The sequence below is a fragment of the Pteropus medius genome, unplaced genomic scaffold (genome assembly GCF_902729225.1).
Source record: "Pteropus medius unplaced genomic scaffold, Ma_sr-lr_union100, whole genome shotgun sequence".
Classification (NCBI taxonomy): domain Eukaryota; kingdom Metazoa; phylum Chordata; class Mammalia; order Chiroptera; family Pteropodidae; genus Pteropus; species Pteropus medius.
Genome location: NW_024350396.1, coordinates 180,376 through 192,402, shown reverse-complemented (window position 1 = coordinate 192,402; position 12,027 = coordinate 180,376). Strand labels below are relative to the sequence as shown.

Below are 12,027 nucleotides of genomic sequence, written 5' to 3'. Positions count from 1 at the left end.
GATGATGCTGGTGATGGTGATGATGGTGATGATGATGGTGGTGATGGTGACGGTGATGGTTATAACATTTCTATAGTATTTAATAACAGCCAGTTGCTTTTCTAAGCACTTTATATACATTTACTCCTCTAATCCCTACTATACATGTGGATGGTATTTTCTTCATATTTTGCAGATGAAGACAAAGAGAAACAGAGAGATGGATTGAATTTACACAGCAACTACACAGCAATTTACACAGCAACTACACACACAGAATCCACACTCTGAGCCAGGAGACATTGAAATATTGATAATTAAACATTTCAAAAATACAAATGATACCAGCTTCCTTAAAATAGACACATTGTATAAATAACATTTTGCTCTGATAGATTTCACCTTTAGGAAGAAAGTTTTTTACAAGTCAGCCAATCGATGCCACATACACTGGGAACTCTTGGATCTTAGAGTGGGAGAAGTCAATTCAAATCTTGCCTCTTACCTTAGTGGGCAGTCTGTCTCCTCCTGGTAACTCTGCCAGGTTTCTGTGCCCAGCCAATCACTTACTGCCTAAAAGATACACTGGCTCAGCCACCCCAAGCCAGGACTTTGATCCAACTGACAATCTGCCTTCATCCAGCCTCTGGATGAAGAAAAAACCACTGACCAACGAACACGTTTAGATTAGCATATCAATGCGAGCTCCAGGTGCATCCGTAGGAGACTGACAATAAACGCTAAAAGGTAAATGAGAATGTCTTTTGGGATCCATCTGTTAATGCTGAGTGTTAATTGTGATTCTGGTTGGAAGAGAACTTAAGCATTAGGGTCTTTTGTTCCCCTCATCCCTACTGCTTAGTTTTGTGGCACATTATAAGTGCTAAATAAATGTTGAAAGAATTAGTGGACTCTACTCATTTTCCATCTTTTTCATTCTTTCCTTCAAAATGATGTGACTTTTCATGAACACCTGACAAGTTGTGATTCCCATGATAATGCTTTTGTCTGTGACCGAGAAATATGCGATCTGAATCATTATAAAGAAAAGGTTTCTTCCCCGTGGATTGCGACAGTGCATAACCAGTAATCCAGTGGGTAAAATCCGATTGGAACCATGATTTCATGAAAAATAAATGTCGCCTCCCTTTGGGAGGTGGTGTTGATTCGATTCGCATTTGAAAAATGACAAAAGGCTCTCCTGTAATATAAAACGTCGTCTAGATATAAAGCCCATAAAAACTGAGCTGTGTTCAGACTTCATCTCAGTAAATTCTATACATTTTACTTAGAATTGTGAATGATGGGACAAACATATGTGCTTATTAAATGCAGAACTTTCTGATGTCAGAAGTCAGCCTTTTGTTGGACATAAGGCTAACCATCACAGCAACACGAGCTCCTGCTGAAAGAAACGCACATGATTGCAGGTTGGGACATGTGCTCCTACGACTTTAATTTCCCAGTGATTTTGGAGACCAAACAAATTCACGGGAAGGAACTTCCGTTGGATGCGAGGGTACCTCTGAGTTTAATTCCCGTGCACGTGTGTGTGTGTGTGTGTGTGTGTGTGTGTTACAGAGCCACCTCCCTCTAATCTCAGTGTTTGCTAAAGTGCAGTTTTCTGGACCTGCCACCTGGGAGCCACACCCATCGCCAAGGTAGCATGAGCATTTACAGATGCCAGGTGTGCTCACTGACACACCTTACCTACAGCATCCGTCAAGAAACTTGATTCCATGAATGCTTGAGTCAAGAATGCAGATGATTTTCAGCTACTAAATAGTTAAAATTCTGTTAAGATCTAAGTGTGAGTTCTCCCCTAAAGGTTTTTTTGATAGTTTAGCAATTAATTCCCTGGGCTTTTTTTTTTTTTTTTAGTAATTTTTTTTTGACTCTTGCTTTTCACAGAATATGACCTATACCCAGTGTATATCTTTCAGCTGCGCCTATGTCTCATCCTTGTCATCTCAGTTCTTCTGAATTATTATTTTTTCTGCAACCCCATGACATCACTTTTTGTATATTCCGGCCTCTTTGAAATTTCTCTAGAGTAGGGCACTCTAGCAAATGACACATCATCATTCAACATTTTATAATTAGATTTCTGAGAAAAGCCAGGGCATTCAGAAAGGGACACAGGTAACCTGAATTCTATAAATTTTTTAAAAATGGTAATTTTGTAGTAACTTTCAAAAAACTGAAGTAATTTTTTTCTTGGTTTACACCCATACTTTCTGTAAGGAACGTCTATCTCTTGCTAGCCATGTTCTCTGCTACTGACTTTTTTTTTATTGTTCTTGAACAAGTGTCAAGAATAATTGTTTCAATTTCGGTTTAATAAAATTAATATATTTCTATGACGACATTTATTTTTTTAAAAGAAGGGAACAATTTAGCATATATATTTTTATATTTTGTGTACATATATATATTTAAATTAACATGTTAGCTTAGAAATGAATGAAATCATAAATTTTCAGGGGCTATGGACCTGAACATCATTTAATAATAAAAAGTAAGGGATTAGTCAACGTTCTATTGTGTATTTTTCAAGTCACATAAAAAGAAAATAAGACATCCCATCATTCTGGCAAATTGCTGTCAACATATCTCCCAGAGGGATACTGTCCCTTTTATTTTTTCATATTTCTGATTTACCGATAATAAAGAAAAACAAGAAACAGTCTCACTACTTAAACGCATAGACATATACTCTGATTCACCAGTATTTCAAATGTGTTCTCTTCAAGAGAACCAAAGAAATACATTGTGTATGATATTTAAGCACGCTCCGTCACTGCCCTTAAGAATTTCAAGACTCAATTAATATTCCAAGGAGGGCAGAGTATAATTAGTTTCTTTAATTTTACTCAACCAGTACAAAATAAAATCTCCTTCAATTAAGTTTATGAAAGCAGCAGGGGATCAATCATCCAAACTTTACAAAGAACCTCACCAAAGTAGTGAGTTGTCACCACTTCCTCAAGGCATGTCAGTTCCTTCAGAATTTTTGAGCGACACTTCCATTAATTTCCTCGAAGCATTATTTATGGTGGCCATGACAAGGAAACAACCGAAGTGTCCTTCGATAGATGATTGGATGAAGAAGAAATGGTCCATATAGACGATGAACTACTACTCAGCCATAAGAAAAGATAAAACACCACCATTTGCAACAACGTGACTGGATCTTGAGATTCTCATGCTAAGTGAAATAAGTCAGACACAGAAATAGTTGAGAACCATATGATTTCATTCGTATGTGAGATATACAATGGAAAGCAACAAACAAACGAGACAGAGACTCATGGATATACACACAGTCTAGTGGTCACCAGAAGTAAAGGGGGAGCGTGTTAGTAGGTTGGGGTACAGGGGGGTCAAACATAAGGTGACAGAAAGAGACTAAACTTTGGGTGGTGAACACCCAATGCAATATACAGATGACATGTTATAGGATTGTATATCCGTCATTGGGGTGATTAACCAATGTCATCCCAATAAATTTCAATTATTAATTAATTAATTAAAATACATAGTTGGTTTCAAGTTCTTGACAAAATCAACTTTCTAGGGTCAGTGCCCGCTTGCCATCTATCTTTTAAAAACACTCATGGAGTAAAAAAATGAGTTCATTACTCTGAAAGAGCTGCTATCCTGAGATTTGCTTGACACCAGTAAAAAACATAGTTTCTCTTTGGCAAAAGTTGTCTGAGGCAGACAGACCGACCTCGTGGGTACTTCTGTCACCCCTGCAGACTCTGACCAGTGTGTCCTTGCACGTGTCCGCCTGCGGCTGTGAGTGCTGCTTACGAATCGCACGGAGCTTCATTTTTTCACAGAAAAAAATCGTAGCTTTTGAGTTTTGAGCTTGTGCTAATTGATTAATCGGGGCAACTGAGATAACCATTGAAGAGAGATACTGTGATATTTCGTATGACATCCCTCGATTAACAGCTGGGAATTCGGCCGAGAAGGGGTCAAGGGGTACTTTCGTATTTTGTTTCGCTTCCGTACAACTCCTTCACTCCCGTAGCTGCTAAATCATCGCAGCGATGACCATCGCCATCGTAAGTTGTCATCATCACCATCATCTATCATCATCGCCATCATCGTGTCGCCATCATCTACCATCATCTTTATCATAAACCATCATCACCATCTGCCATCGTCACCATCACCACCGTCATCTTATTCGCATATCGTAAATATAAATACTTACATCTGCGTATTGCCATCATATCGTCATCATCGCCATCTCACTCATCTTAACTATCATCACTTGTCACTATCATACATCACCGTCATCGCCGTTGTCATCTCATTATCTCTAAATACTTAATAATCGCCATCACTTACCACCATCGTCATCATCGCCATCATCTGCATCACCATCTCATGATCTCTCATATAGTCATCACCAGCCATCGCACCGTCGCCATCATCGCCGTCATCATCGTCATCACCGCCATCATCGCCGTCATCATCATCATCACCATCGCCATCCTCACCAATCATTATCTTCACCATCATCTGTCACCATCACCATCGCAAATAAATGCACCGGCTGTCGCCATCATTTGTGTCACCATTACCATCATCACTATCATTATCACCACCATCATCATCACCATCACCATCGCCATCATCACCATCATCACTATCACCATCACCATTACAACCATCACCACCATTATCATCATCACCATCTTAATAGGTGCTATGCCCCAAGTATCACAATATATATTTTACGTGTATTAATTCATATCTGCTGAGCATCCCTATACATACACAGGAACGGGGGACATCAGAAGGATGAAGAAATGTGCCCACAGCCTTATGGCTAATTCCTGACAAAAGGTGGTTCATCACATCCACATGTTTGGACCTAAGCCCTGCAAAAGGCTTTGCAAACTCTAAAATGCTCTACCCATAAATTCTACTACCCAACAAGAGGCAAAAGTTTAGTCAAAAATGAATTACACACAGTATTTCCCTCACACATTTTTATCATCACTTCCCATTTAGCTTCAAATACTATTTCTGAAGGCGAATATCTGTTTTAGGACAGAAGCAGAGATAATATTATATTCCAGATGTGTTACTGTGTGCATGTCTCCGTGGGTGTGCGTGTGAGTGTATTCCTAAGATGGATGGAAAACTCCAGCAAAAAGTATGTCATCACACCTGAAAACACATGCGCATCCTCAGAGCTAAAATCCAACTTGGTGCCCATTCCTTCACATTCCGAAACTGCGGGCGGGTTGTTTGCCCTGAGACCTCGCGGTTATTCATTTTCTCGTTTGAGCTGAACTTTTTGTTTGCTTTGATTGCAGGTTAGAGGTCTCGAGGTACACAATATATCATTACATCATTACGATACCTCCGCTACATCTCGACTCCCTAACTTAATTCACCAGCAGTTGTCTCACTTGAATGAGAAAAATAAAAGAAAGCTGAGATCAGCTTCTTTCTGTTTTTACTTCCAGGGCCATCTCTTACTTTAAGATCCACAAATATCTGGAGTAAATGACTCACTACATTTGCCCAGCAAGCCAGCTCCTTATATTTCTAAATTCTAAATATCCTACCATGTTCTTCTGTCACTGTTCCTGGACCAGCCTATTTCTGGCTGTTTTCTGCCTCAATAATCTGATGCTACATCTCCATTTTGAGCAACATATCTCTTTTAACGATGGGAGGTAGAGTCATAGTATAAACCACTGTAACTCAGGCCATTATTTCGAATATATGATATTCCATGTCATCTAATCTGGAATATAATTTCTCATGGCCAAAAGCGGATGGAACTCTTTGAGCCTCCAGATAGATATTAGTCGTGCAAGGCTACACCCACAGTCTGAAAATGTGGTGGTTTATTTACTGAAGAGCGGGCCATGCCAGCGTGCCTTGGAAGAATGAGTTAGCAGTGCCTCCAAAATGACTATCACGGGTCCTTTCTCCAAGGCAGCTTCTGCGGGAAGAGGGGATGGAGAGAGAACCAGCTTACTCACCAGCAGATGCAAATCAGAGCTCACTCCCCAGTGGCAGCCTGAAATTTTGGGCCTCCATTTGAACCCCAGCTTGTTTGCTCTGCCCAGAGTGTCTTAAAACAGGCATATTTCTCCCTGCCAGAAGGTGGGCTGCTTTCTCCGTCACCATCACAGTCGCAAAGGCAGTTGTGTGTCTCTCCACAGGAGGTGCCCAGGGAACCACACAAATGGCCTCTGGGTGTGTCATGTTCTCTGTAGTTTTGGTCAAAATGTTTCAAACACTCTCCAAATTGGGTGGAAGTATTTCCTGGAACACTTGCTTGCTGAAAAAATACACAATTATTTTGCAAGTGAATTTTCTTTATATAGCTGATATACATATGGCTAATAGATAGATAGATGTTAGTTAGGTAGATTTATGTTAGATAGATAGTTAGATGATAGATATAGATAGATAAGAGAGAGAGAGAGAGAGAGAGAGAGAGATAGATGATAGGTGATAGGTAGATAGGTAGATAGATAGATGATAGATATAGATAATAGATAGATAATGTATTAAATTTTATATCATGACTGAATATTTATAATGAAATAATACTTAACTTTATATTATCACGTATATTTTAATAATTCTTGGGATAGTAAAGGTGAAAAAGTCACGTAATTAACTGACGTCCCTAGAATTATAACGTGGAGTAGATATAAAACTTGAGTTTTATCAAACAAAAAGATTTTAGGTGTTTTTAAAAGAGAGTTTTTCATAGTTTATCATACAGATACTCGTCGATAGGCAGCTACGTTAGGAGTGAGCGTGGGTGGCAGCCGATTGGACCCTGGGACAGCATCAGTTAAATTCATCACAAACACTTACTTTCAAAGCCAGAGCAGATGAGTCATGGGCCATCTGGAGAGAAAGTTGCAGGCGTGCGCCGTTTTCTGTTTTGTTTTGTTTTATTTCTCTCATTATCTCCCCAGACATTCTTCTTTGCTTTCTGCCCTTCTTCCTCCTGATTATCTTTTATTCTTTCCTTGTTACCTCTTACTCTGCCGGAACAAAGTGGTTGTTTACTTACAACACATAATTGTGTATATCCGCTAACACAACATAGCAATTAGGAGACGATCTGATAAAGCGGCGAGATAAATTGTGCATTTTTCATATTCAATTTAACCTAGATTAGGTGAGAGAATTTCGATAATAAATTCGATGAAGAATGTAAAAGTGTTAAATTCTTTTTAAGGAGAAATCTATTTTACTTTGTTTCGTGTGAATAGATTGCATGTTATTCTACACCAAGGCAATATTGGGAAAGGGATTCTATTGCATGCAAATAACTCTTCTAAGACGTATAACAGCTAAGTGATGATAAATGCACTCACATAACACAGTGAAGACATAGGGAAATGTGTGTGTACATATATTGTTTTTCCTTAAACCGAAGATCCGTCAATGGAGTGTAATTAGCTAGCTATTCCGGTGTGATCAGCCTTAGAACCGACTGTGATCGTCATGGTCCACATGTAGACAGATTCTCCAGCAGGTCACTAAGCCACCAACATCTCCAGTGTGGGGATGGAAGGCAGCGATGATAGAAACATGATAAGAGACCCTTCTCGAAAGCTACCACTCCCGAGGATTTTGTATTTTTGTTAACATCACACTCTGGGGCCAAAGAAAATAAGGAAGCGTGTGTAAGATATTGTTCTTAGAACGGAGCTAAATAAATTCATGGCCAGGAAAGAAAAATCGTACCTTCTTCCATCCTGCCCTGCAGGAGAAGTTTCCCGTTTAGAACAGAAACAGAACAAAGACGCCTTTCGGTTTTCTTCGGGGTGCAAAGACGTGGTCTTCATAAAGTAGACCCCCCACAAGAGACTGAGGGCAGACACAGCATCCTGGCACTAGGGAGACATTCTGGATCTTTCTGAGACCCCTCCAGCGCGTACTGATAAGCCAGAGACAAAGGCTGCTTCAAAGCCAGTACTGCTTTTTGTCCCTCTGACAGTTACCAAGAGCATGTCTGCAGGGCGGTTGTCACGCTTTCACTGTCCTTAGCCACCTTCTCCTGCGGGTTATTAAGTTGAGAAGATGCCCAGCCTTTTCTAATGAAGGAGAAGAAATATGTCTTGATCCATGGATAATAAATCACCGAGTGGGGACGCTGACAGTTAGAGATGTCTTCATACGACAAACAGCATGATGTCACGCTGTGGAGATAGCACGGGTCGCATTGTTCTGGGCCACCGCCGAAGCTGGAGATCCGTCTCCATCCGTTCTCGTGCAGTGCCTAGGAAGAGTGACACTTTAATACGACTAGGGCTGGCGGGCGTTGCCACCTGGATGACCTATGAGGTTCACGGACACATATGGAAACAGGATCGTGATGGGCTACGATCGATCGCCTAGAAGCAAACTGACGTCCACGTGAAGGACTTCCTGAAACGGTGACTTTTCTACAAAAATGCCCCCAGCAGCACAGATAATGCTTCTGATTACCTAGGAGGTGGGGAGTAGATGAGAAAGCAGTGTGAAGAACCATCCTCCAGACGGTGCCCACATCGTCCTCGCAGATTGTGCTTTCTCTCGGATGCGTCATTGTGAGCACGCAAGAGTGTTGGGGTCAAGTCAGGTCACATGGGTTACTGACTTTAGGCAATCAGTAGAATCGAGGAGAGTAGCGAATTGCTTTTAATGAGATGCCCGTTTTATATCAGACAGCATCCTGGTCATGCACGATCCAGTTTCAGCCCAGTTAGAGAGGACGGCTGGACTGAGTTCTACTCTTCCTCACTATCCACTAGGGCAGAACGAGGCAGGAAGCCATCTGTAAAGTCAGGGTGTCCCTTAGCATGGAGCTTGAACCGCTTTTTTTTTTTCTTGCTTACTTCCTTTTTTCTTTTTCTTTTTTTCTAAGTGAGGCAACCCTTGATTGACCTCAGAGATTGCAAGGACCTTGTCAGCTAACAATCCCTTATTTTTTTATTTTTTACGCCTACAGCACCTGGTTTTCCTAGATGGTCTCCCATCCCAGTACTAACCAGGCCTGACCCTCCTTAGCTTCTGAGATCAGACGGGATCGGGCTTGTTCAGGGTGGCGTGGCCGTAGACTCTTGCTTACTTCCTGTCTCCCTCAATACCATTAAGACGAAGACTCTTTCTGTTTTAATCAGCTCTTTATCCCCAGAAGTCAGTGCAGGGCCCCGCGCACGACGTTCTATTTTCCTCCCTCTCCTCTGAGGTGTGAGGACTAATTAATTCTACGAGCTCAGACGTGCCAGCGATGACGTCTCTTGTCCCCGGAGCTCCACATGCAGCATACGAGTTGGTGACTCTGGGAAGCACAGAGAGCCACGGGTGCTCCCGCGTTTTGCAGGTGACCTGTGCATGTCCACGTGGAAGGACATGGACGGGAGAGCTGGGGAGTTTGCATTGCTGACGGAGAGACGCGGAGGACATTTGCAGTTGACACTGGGAGGTCCGTCCTGAGCTAGGGGAGTGTCTGTGCCTGTGTCGTCAAATCTCCGTGCAGGTGTGCACCTACGTCTGTACCTCTTCTCTAGTGGCTACGAAATGCCCAAGGGAAGAGAATCACTCAGTTTAAGCAGAGGCCTGATGATGCAGGTTGGGGCAGAGAAGTTAGCAAACACGTCCATAGGACTTATGGAAACTGGACGCTTGCTAAGGATGGGATGAACGGCCCTATAGAAGCAACCTGCCGACATTCTCCAAAATCCTCTGGGTTGACTGGCAAAGGGCATTCTGAACCAGAATGAGCCACAGGTAAGAAGATTCTTTTCTAGATCGTCCATGTAGTCATCGACTTTGAACGTACTACTGCTAAACGAAAAATACTTAGCAGGAATACCCATAAATTTTCTTTCGAAACCCAAGTCTCCCACAAATACCGGAGCAGGAAACTGCGGGAGAGATCCAGAATTGTCTTTCGTCTGAGAGGTGCGTAGCGAGAGTTTTGAAGTGCATCGTCAAAGTCCAGCGGAGGTGCTGGGACACAGCCGCAGACAGCACAGCCCGACACGGGGAAGCCCAGCCACGGCTGGGAGGGGAGGTCAGGCGGGATAAACGCTGCCCTCTGAGAAAGTGGACTTGTTTGATTTCGAAGCGCCTCTGGACCTATTAGTCTCAGGAGCTGCTTGGTGACGCATGGCGGGAGCGAGGGCTCTGATGGCTATCGGCAGCGTCCCTTCCTCTCATGCCAGCTTCCTACACAGCCCTTATCTCTGATCCCCGGACAGCGGCTGACAAACTCCCACTGAATGGCTGGCGCTGGAAACACTTTCTATTCTTCAAAGAACACAAACATATGTGATTCTATCTGGACCCTGAGACAGAGGCTTAAAAAGAAAGTTTTGTGTACTATCATAAATCTTCCTGAACTGCACTGCATTTATCAACTTTAGGTTATCTTTTTAAAAAACGATCTTCTACATAATGTTGAGGTAGGCAGCTACCAACTCCGGGGTGGGTATATAGTTCATTTTTCTGTCCATCCTCCAACTGCATACACAAGGGGACCTTGAAATTCTGTTAACACGCGTTTACATGATCTTTGCCGTTAAATGTCACAAATGAGGACGAGGAGAGCATGAATCCTCTTTCTCATGGGTTTTTCCTGCCTGATGTATTCAAATGCCATTCACCGCCTTTGTAATTTATGGGCCTTTCAGATGAATAAAAGGAAAGTATCTTTCAGATCTGGTCAAAGATGGCACCTCTATAACGCATTTCCGTCCAAGAAAGCAAGAAAGGCTTCCTTTGAACTTTATCACAGATATTCACGCACTGAAGTATGAAAACGGTCTAGTGATCATTAGACAGTTTAGACACGGGATGTGAAATCAGGGAGCTACAGAAGTAATAATGGAATGAACAAGGGAGAGAGGGAGGAAGGAAGGACGGGAGGAAAGATGGGAGGAAAAATTGGAAGAAAGAAGAAAACATGGAGGGGAGATGGACAGAAACCAATTGTTTCGCATCACGATGACCCATCGTTTCATCCTTCTGCAGCAACGCGATGCTCGATGGGAGCGTGCGGTCAGCACCTGGCATGCCCCTGGGGAGCAGATAAAAATGACTCGGGTTTTGTGGAAGTTCCGCCCTTTACCAGCGTAATTGCATCAATTCTGGGAATCTTCTAGGCCCAGCTGTTCATCAAGATATGGAAGCAAACGATCTCTCGTAGTCGATGAGCAGATTCAAGAGAACATTTTCAGTGCCTCGAAGAATGTCTGCCTTTTAATGATCTCCAACTAGGTTTCAGCTCTTTATTTACATTCCTAATATTTTAGAAACTGTACTTGAACTTGACCGATATTTGTTTTCTGTACCCTTTCCCCCTTTTTATCACTCACGTTCTCTCTTTTGGCATGAGGTGATATTTACTTCTAAATAAAATCTCCTTTGTTTTATACTCACATCGCTGATAATTCTGTCTGATCAAGTGAGGAGGGAGTCCAGTGTTACTAAGTCCAGTAGAGTTTATCGTTTGTTGAAATGAACCCATTCCTTTTCATGTAATAATTTTTTATATTTACATTTCCAATTTCTCACCATCTCTTCCTGTAATTTTGGAGAAATTATGAGCTTCGTCTCTGTCACGCAACTATTTCAAAATATATAATAGAATCTTAGCTTTCATTGTGTGTTTAGATGAGGCAGTACTTGGATTTCTTGCAAAGGTAATAATGCTCTTTTTGCTTCCTTTCCTATTCTGACCTAAAATGTTCTGCGATTAAAATTGTACATAAATAATTTCAAAAAGAATTTATATTACTTACAGTTCAGTTCACCTAACATTGGAGTAACTCCTACGTATAAAGTTCTGTGTTATATGTGGAGACTAACCACTGTTTATCTCTTCGGGAGTTGAGGTACCGTGGTAATGGCATTTGTGAATAATTCATTAAAATCGACTGTAAAAATAGACAACCTATACTAGATATACTAAAAAAAAAGAAGCAATTAATTAAAGCTGAGAGGGCGTGAGTATAGGCTTTTAGGGTTTGGGGCATTTTATATGAAAAGTAGAGGTGA

The 12,027-nt window shown here is 41.6% G+C and overlaps 1 pseudogene; it reads right to left on the bottom strand.

Annotated features, from left to right (window-relative positions):
• Positions 1-8,965: 8,965 nt before the first annotated feature.
• On the bottom strand, positions 8,966-9,084 carry LOC120584072 (uncharacterized; annotated as a pseudogene).
• Between the last annotated feature and the right edge of the window lie 2,943 nt (positions 9,085-12,027).